The sequence below is a fragment of the Chlamydotis macqueenii genome, chromosome 2 (assembly GCF_036417535.1).
Source record: "Chlamydotis macqueenii isolate bChlMac1 chromosome 2, bChlMac1.mat, whole genome shotgun sequence".
Taxonomy (NCBI): domain Eukaryota; kingdom Metazoa; phylum Chordata; class Aves; order Otidiformes; family Otididae; genus Chlamydotis; species Chlamydotis macqueenii.
Genome location: NC_141557.1, coordinates 34,825,288 through 34,834,262, shown reverse-complemented (window position 1 = coordinate 34,834,262; position 8,975 = coordinate 34,825,288). Strand labels below are relative to the sequence as shown.

At 43.5% G+C, this 8,975-nt stretch overlaps 1 long non-coding RNA gene across 1 annotated transcript; it reads left to right on the top strand.

The window, feature by feature from the left end:
- The first annotated feature begins 717 nt into the window (after positions 1 to 717).
- On the top strand, positions 718 to 8,733 carry LOC147601627 (uncharacterized). Its single transcript, XR_015257747.1, has 3 exons — positions 718 to 886; positions 5,054 to 5,161; positions 8,539 to 8,733. It is a non-coding gene; the product is annotated as an uncharacterized LOC147601627 (long non-coding RNA).
- The last annotated feature ends 242 nt before the right edge of the window (positions 8,734 to 8,975 follow it).

The window sequence follows — 8,975 nt, the reverse complement described above, 5'->3', positions numbered from 1 at the left end:
ATTGCACTCCTTGTACCAGCTTTCAGGTAAACCCTTATTTGTCTAAGCATTGCCTTACCTTCCATTTCTTGTTTTTCAGGTTCCTGCCAATGGCTACGTGATGAAGAGGGAGCCTCGACATTCCTTGCTTAGATCCACCTGAGTTTCACCCTCCTTGCAGCTCTGATTTCCAGGGGCTTCCCAGGGAGCCCATCAGCCCCATTCCCTTGGCAGCTGGAGAGGTCGCAGTGCACCCTCCCACCCAGCTGAGCTAGCTGCTCTCAAATCACTCCTGCTGCCAACCCAGGAGACCCGAGTGTCTCCATCTTCTTTAACTACATATTAGTTATAGCCTCCGCTGTAGAAATGCAATGAATTTGGCATGAAATGACAAAACTGAGTTGTTTATCACTCTATAAGCCCTGGAGGGCCAAATGGTTTTGACACTTAGGCAGCAGAGCGATTACAAATCGAGCCTTTGGGCTGCAGCAGTCCCAGGGCTGCTGCTCTCTCTCTCTGCAATACATCCTCTGCTGGCTCTTTGCTTGCCAGCTCATTGCAAGGCTCTTTCTTACTGTCCGTTTTAGCGCAGTATGTGGGTTTGCAGCTTTGTGCTTGGCCTCTCCCCTGTGTCCCTCCATAAGCCTTGGAAACAAGAGAAGAAAACGGCAGCAGGCAGTCATACCTGGCTGTCGGAGCCCAGACTAGCATGCCGTGAGATACCTGTTGTGCCATGGAAAAGGGTCTTGGGCTTGCAGATTTCTAAAATGAGGCTTAGCACTTGTAATCTCAACCTTTTTTTTTTTTTTTTGTTAATATGACCTTTGTTTGCAAATCCAGCACAGAAAGCGTTGATTCCTTCTGTGAAGTGGAGCTATGGCTTTCCTCCAAAAACCTTGGCCAGTGGGTAAGATTTGGCCTTTTGACTATTACGGCCAAAATTAACTAATTCTGCTCTTGAAATATAATATGAACAAGAAATAGTTTAGCTGCAAATACATTATTTTTCTGCATGCAACACTGGTGTCTTTGATTTGCACCAAATTATGTTTCATATTAAAACAAAGCTGAATACCTGTTCTTTATCGTAAGAAGCAGGAGGGGGCAACGTTTCTTATAAAGTCCTGCACAGTCATTAAAATCAGGAAAGCAATTCCTCTAGAAAATCTCCTTGTTCCTTCAGTTGTATTTCCTGTCACACTTATGCTGTTTGTTTATACATTAGGGGCTCTTGTTAAGAAAACGGCAAGTGGGTTAGTGGCGAGTTCTCAAATACTTCTCTTATGTGGCTGAGTTCCCCCTGGGATCGATTTAATTGTTCCTACAATGAAAGCAGTGCCGTCTTAAGGTTCTCTAGCTCAGATAAACATCTTTAATCACTTTCATGTGAAATAAAAGGAGCTTGGGAATGTGAAACTTTAGTACACTTTGATTCCTGAAAAGAGAACTTAGGGACACATTGCAGATACATATATAAATCATCTTGCTAACATTAGAGGAAGAGTTTCCTATACGGCTTTCAGGATGCTTTAATGTAAGTAGCTCCTATTATTGCAGCTAATATATTTTGCACATGTAAGCTGCTCTTTGGATGCCGGGAATGCAGCTGTACAACTTCAGCTTCACTCTGAAGCTGAAACTGGTCATTATCGAATGTGATGTCGCGTATCAGTCTGAAGACAAATTCTGAAGTTTAACTTAACTGGAGGCTTGCCAAGCAGTAGACTCAAGCCAGGGTCTGTTCTCCTGTCCATGTGCAGGTGGGACTCCCACCGACATTAATGGAGAAAATAAGAAATATCCTAACAAACACATAACGAGGTAGGCTGGTATCAGTTTTAATTATCCACGTTCATGCCAAGGAATGCCTATGCCAGCAGGTGCTCCTGGTAATAAGTTACCTGGAATGAATCGTCACAGAAAGCAGCAAGGTCTCTTTTAACTATTTTTTTTTTAATGATAAGCATTTAATCCACCCCTGTAGCTAATTAGTAGGCATGGCAAAAGAGAGCTGGAAGACGGCAGCTCTTCCCTGCTCAGAGAGAAAAAGAAGCTTGCTCAAAACACTTCTCAGTGCATAACTTTGTGCAACAAGCAATGAGGGAGCGTGTTTAATTGTGGATCTTTGCAGGGGAAGGAAATAAGAGTTCTGCAGGACTGTGCCCAGGACCCCTGATGGCACAGTAACTTTTCCAAAGTGTGCTGGAGATGAAGGGTGGGATCCGGATCCTTTGCTATTCATTACTCTGATGCAAGTTTACTAACTTCAGCAAAGGACATGGTGAAAATGTCTTTTGTCCCATTAAATGCAGCCAAAACCTGACTCTTCAGCACAAAAGTCATGTAGCATGGGTAGAACCAGGTCCTGTCCCCTTTCCTTTCAGCGCCTCATCATTTTCTTTAACTTAAAAAGCAACATTAATCCATTTTAGTTGTTATTCTCATCCTGCAATAAAATAGGGCTGGTTTATTTCAACACACTGGAAATAGAAATTATGTCCCTTCCTACACCTTCAGAAAGTTTTGTGGTTTTGTTGTATGTGATTATTGCTGCACATCCAGCATTCTTAGGAGTTTTACTGGTCCTTTTCATTAAACTTACTTTTACTACATTCCTCACGTATCGAACATGTCTGCAGGCAAATAAAAACAAAGGCAGAACCTAGTAGCAAGTCAAAAGTCTTATGAAGTTCACATTCAAGAAGTTTTGTTCTACCACTTCTACAGTCTTTTTTTTTTATACCTGTTATATTTTTAAGCCACAAAAAAAAAAAAAAGAAATGGTATAATAGACTTATCACACAGAGCATAACCACTTGCTACCTCAAATTCATTTTTAAGGTTTCCATTTCCTTGGGAATTTCTGTTTAAATCATTTCAGTGATTGAATCCTGCTTGCTTCAGGACACGAGAAGGGTTGTTACCCAGAGGGGAAAAAAAAGCAGTGTGTTGTCTACAGCATGACAAAGAAAATTAGTCACATAGGTATCATTTACTTGTTTCCTTTCGTGGCCTCTAATCCTCTATTTACATGGAGTATATCCATCACCCCAATATTTTCTTCCAGGCTAAGACAAAGCTGGGGCATTGTAGCAGACCCAAATAAATCAGCTCTCTGGTGTGGCCTCTTGCCTAGTGGATATTCACAAATGTAATGTTCTTCCAGCTTACCTACTTTTCCTACGGCTGCTCCTGCTGAATTACTTAAAATTTCAGTTTAATATATATTACTTATTACAGTCAGCTGATAATACTACCGATCCTTCTGTTTTAGTGGGCAATATTCCAGGTCTCTCATTGAGATAAACTTCCCAGTCTTCGACCTCGTAGTTTATCCACTTCAGAACCAGATTATTGTCTCGTAAAACTGTTGAGATGGCACAGTTAATACTTGCTATTATTTTACAGGCCAGAACCATAATCTCCATCATAAAGATTGAAGTCCTTTTTACATGCCTAAAGTTTTCAAACTATGGGTCATATCCTGCCATTGATTTTTACGCAAAACTTCCAGTGTTTTTTTGCAGTAATTGGGTTCTTTCCTCTTGTGATTTCCCACCACAGGATCAGAGTGATGCAGTCACATTCCTAATACAAATTTATGAACTTTGTATCACCGAATTGGTGCTATAAAACAAAATCATTTTCAGTCCAAAGGGCATGTGTGTGTATATTTGACAGACCTGTGCATCATTCTGCAAACAACCATTTTTCTTAATATCAGCCAGCGAAACAAAGTTATAAGTGAGTGATGTTGCTATTATTGAACTGATGGTAAGCCCAAGCGCTGTGCTGTTCCCTCCCTGAAACCATTTGATACAACAGTGGCGTTCCTGTTCAAACACTACAAATCAAAAGACACAGACTCAACTTCAAAGGGAAATTGAAATGTCCAGATGAAAGTCGAGATGAAAGTCCAGATGGAAAGACAAGTGTGCCTTGCTTTGGCCCATCAGATAAGTGGGGAACCAGGTGCGTGTTTGAATTTTCCCCCGTCACAAAAATTAAATCTTCGTTCTTTTTAGGGGGGTGAGCAGATCTGACTCCCCATCTATAAAAGGTCTGTTATTTCAGTGCTCAAAACAAGCAAAAGTTTATGAGAACTAAATCCCTCCCACCCCACCCCCTTCAATACCAATTGCATACGCACTTTTATGTTTGTTTCCTGTTTCTTTTAAAGCAAGCAAAAATAAAGCAGACTTGTGGAATGGCAGATAATTAAACATGTGAAGATGAAAGAGAATGGAACATTAAGCGTCCATTTGAGAGTCTGCTGTAACTGAATGTCATCTGCTCCCTCAGGACAGAGCCTGGGGAGCACCTCATCTGGACCATCGAGATGGCATATAAATACAGTATGAACCTCATCTTAGTGCTCCCCAAATTCTCCCACAGCCCTGCACAAGAGCAGTCTCCCTCTTATGCTACTGCTGACTAGCTTGAGACAAGGGGCCAAAATAGTGTCTAAACAGCATCACAGAATAGAAGAACCTTAACCCTTCTCACTTTGCCCTGAGATACCGCCAGTAAGGAAAGGGAAGACCCCAAGGCTCTCTGAAAGGCATGTGCCATCACACAGTCTCTCCGACAGAGGGTCACTTGCCTAGGTTAAGAGACTTTGCCAAGTGCTAAAACCAGAGAAACAAAAGTAACCGTGACGTGTAACTTCTCAGTTAAACTACTCTTCATATTTATGAGATTCTGAAAAAGAAATGCACTACTTTGTCAGTAAAGCATCAGACCACAGCAAAGAGGTTTGGGATTTTGTAGAAAGTAAAAATACAACAAAATTGTCTTTACTGATAAGAAATAAAAAGCCATATTTCCAGAGAGCTACAAGAAATCTGTTACTCCTGTGTTCTTAACACAAAAATATTGCATTCTTTAAAAATGAGTATTGAAAAAACATAGTGGGATTCTACACATTTTTGAGCTCTTGGGCATACTGTTTACTTTAGCTACTGTAACTATCATCTGTCACCTTCACTTCCGTGAAGAAGGGGACCAAAGTTCTCTGTAAGCAAAAAGAAAAAGGCAAAATAGTCACTGAAGAGATTCTATTTTCTCTTAGCAGGTTTTAAACCAAATCCTGACAATGTCCCACTAGGAATAGGCACACCCAGGAACTGGGGTCTGTTTGAATGGGGTTTACCTCCTCCAGATTTTGCCTTCTGAAGACCAGGTGGGACCAACAAGTTGGATAGCTCTAACAATATCTGGTCATTCCAGAGGGAATTTATTCCTTGTAGCTTACATACCTCTCATAGGGTGGGATAAATCATCTCCAGGAGATACCTAGCTCCTCCCATTGACTGTAAAAGGAGTTGAAATGTCTAGTTTAGGTAAGACACAAGTAGGTTAGATGATATTTTAAAAATAAAATCAAGTAAGATGAATTCCTTACCAGTTCTGTAATCAATATCTTTTCTTCTCCCAAAACTATCTCTAAAATATAATTCCCCATGCAAGAGAAAAGACTTAATGACCTGAGAGGTGTTTTTTTTTAAATTCTAAGACCATCACAGTGTTTGCAGCAAGAAACTTTCAGTCTGTGTCTCTCAAAGTGATTTGTCCTGTGCTAATACTGTTTTTCCTCAGTGCAGGGTATTGATAAAAGCTAATCATCCTGTTTTCTAGTGCTATTTCATGGTCAGTAATAGATTGCAATTTATATTTCATCTCTTATTTTTTTTTGTCTCAAGTCACTGATCCATAGACATTGACGATCCTTTGCTGATGAGTTGTCAGTGATTCAGAACCTGTAATGTCACTTTTTAAAACCTGACCCTTCCTAAACCAATTGTAAGCGATGGTTTTAACATTCTGATCAAGTAAAATTTTCCCCCTAGCTTCATTAAGGCCATCTTAAAATTAAATATATGCTCATAAAAGATTATTTCCAGTTCCTTCTGTTATTGCCTAGACCCCTGGCATTAGTGTACAAGCAATTAAAGAATTTATTCTCTTAATGTTCCTGGGTGTCTTGATTAATTTTGTCCTTGACATATTAATTTTTGTGCTAAATTAATGTTAATTTGTCCCCTCTTTTTGTTTTCCCCTTTTGTTCTTAATTTAGTGCTCTCCTGTCCAGGTTAAGCAGACTGCACCTGGGAAAGATTGCTTCTCTTGCTGCCGAGGTGGAAGCCATCCAAATTATACTGGCCTCTTCCTAAAGAAGTGGGGCCCCAAAGCCACATGCTCCTCCTTTGCACCCTCTGTATATACAGTGGTTCAGTTTAGGATTTTTAATTGTTGATTTCTTTTGCTCAAAGACCTCAAATAACCTGGGCATTTGTCTCCTGAGGACTGTCCCAGGCTAGGCACCAAGCCTAGTTTTCACTGTGCGGCAGTCATTCTCCTACATCAGATTGAGGGTGGAAATTCAGAGCCATTTTCAAGAAAGGTGACATTGTCATTTAGTGTAAAACACTGTGCTAGCCTATCCCACCCTCTCAGAGCTCATCACTCACTTGGAGCAGACTGATGTGGAGCCCCCAACATAAGAAGGACCTGTTGGAGCGAGTCCATGGCCCAGAGGAGGGCCATGAAAGCGATCAGAGGGCTGGCAAACCTCTCCTATGAGGACAGGCTGAGAGAGTTGGGGCTGTTCAGCCTCGAGAAGAGAAGGCTCCAGGGAGACCTTACAGCAGCCTTCCAGTACCTAAAGGGGGCCTACAGGAATGACAGGGAGAAACTCTTCAGCAGGGCCTGTTGTGATAGGACGAGGGGTAATAGCTTTAAAATAGAAGGAGGTAGAGTCAGACTGGACATAAGGAAAAAAATTTTTATAATGAGTGTGATGAGACACTGGCATAAGTTGCCCAGAGAGGTGGTCGATGCCCCATCCCTGGAAACATTCAAGGCCAGGTTGGACGGGGCTCTGAGCAACCTGATCTGGTTGGAGATGTCCCTGCTCCTTGCAGGGGGGTTGGACTAGATGACCTTTAAAGGTCCCTTCCAACCCAAACCATTCTATGATTCTATGATTCTATGATTACAGCTGAGCTATTTCTGTAGCTACCAGCCTGCGAGCTGGCCCTTTCCCTTTGCTTCTGCGTTAGTTTAAAGTGGTGCCAATCGAATACAGTTACTCAAGTGCACAAGTGGCATTAGGAAGAGCAAGTCTTTGCTCCCCACAATGTTTTTGTCTCAATTTGTTGTTGCAGGACAGTCAGTTGGTGTAGATTCTCTTGAGTCCACACAACATTATCACAGCAGAGAGGCAGGCTGTGACTCTGGTGCCTGCCGCCTGGCTGCTCCTCCTTGTGCAGGAACAGACCCCTCCAAACCACACAAGATTAGGCCAGACCTTAGACTCATTCACTCCAAAGCAGATTCAAGGTTTTTCATCCGTGCCCAGCCTGAACGTGGGCCACCTGGGCCAAAGAAGAAGGAAGGGGAAAAGTACAAGCACATCTGGGCTGAGTGCCCAGCGATGTCGTGGCAGCCGAGGCTTCCTGCTGCTGCCTCCGGCTGGGATGGGAGGTGCAGGGGACATCACCAGGGAGCCAGGAGGTGCTCGCTCCCTCTCTCCGCTCCTCCACTCCAGCAGCGGCTGCTCCCTCAAATCCCAAATGCTCTCTTGGCCGTGGCAGCGACAGCAGAGCTGCCAGCCTGGCTCTCCAGGCCTCTGGCAGAGACGAAGGAGGCAGCAGGACGTGGGCTCATTTGCTCCCACAGCTGAGCAACTGCTTACCCTGGCTCTGTTTAGACCTGGCCTTGGTCTTACAACTGTAAATATAGTTTTCTAAAGAGTGCTGGCCAAAGCTTCTTCCTTCTAAAATCCCTTTTAATGCCATGCAGTTATTTTTTTTCAGGCCATGCATCACACTGCGATCCTTTTGGTGCACAACAGCAAGCTGGGGTTCAATTTTTAAGAGATCCTTCCTCAAAATAAATAAACATCACTGACCCTGTCTCAGGCCCCCACGCAGCACTCTCAGAGACTGGATTTGAGCCTCAGGTCCCCGGCAGTGAGTTAAGAAAATTAGTTTAACAGAGAGATCTTTATCAGAAGCCGGGGGGAAAAGGGAAGGGACAATAACATCAGTTTGGGAAGCCTGGACACAGCAGGCCGAGCAGCGCTTGGAAAGTCTTAGCCTAAGCAAGGCTTCCCTGCCACTGGAAGGCTAGTGGAGGAAACTGGCCCCCGACCTTCCTTCCCCACCCACCCTCCCCACCGCTTGCTGCCGCAGGCGATTCCCACCAGTGGGAGGGATGCTCTGTGCCGCAGAAGAGGGTGTCTGGTTTCTGAGACTATCCAACATTGAGGCAGGCATTGTTGTGCTGCTGGAAAGGGAGGTACCAACCACTGTTTCTGCTAAATGCACTCGTCACCCATCACTGGTGGTGTTTTTCCCTCTTGCTGAGCTTGCTAATGGCTCCTCTCCTAGCTCTGCCTGTTGCGAGTCATTCCCTCTTGCTGTGTTTGTCATTAACCTCCTCTCATTAGCCGTAGCCCCACGCACTGCTCTAGCTAACCATGTTTGCTGCTGTTTTATCAGGCAATTTGTTGGTTGCTGCATACCTAAGCCTCTGCCTTTTCTTTTGTGTTTTAAGTCCTCCAGCAAGCCCTGCGGCATTTCAGTAGTTTTAGAAGATGTGATGACATGCTGAATCCAAATGGAGCCTTTCGCCACCTTGGAGAAGAGAAAGAAAATCCTCTTTGCCCAGCATTTCTTCCCCTGGTGCCACTGCCTTTGGGTCATCCTTCACACTGGGGCAACACTAAACCCAAATGTGCTGAGCTGCGTTGTGTGGGGGGAACTGTATCTTCAGCTGATGCAGGCTGGCAGGGCTCTAGCTGTCTCAGCTGAGGATTTGTCCCAGCCACTGTCTTGAAGATGAAAAAGACAATCAAATGGCTGGAAAGTCATCAGCATGGTGATATCTTAGCACAGAATTGGAGTGATGAACAGTTTACTGCTTGAAAGATGTTCATCAGATAGTTGAGTGCCCTAAAAATCTAGAAGAGAATGAAAACCATAAGGTCAAAA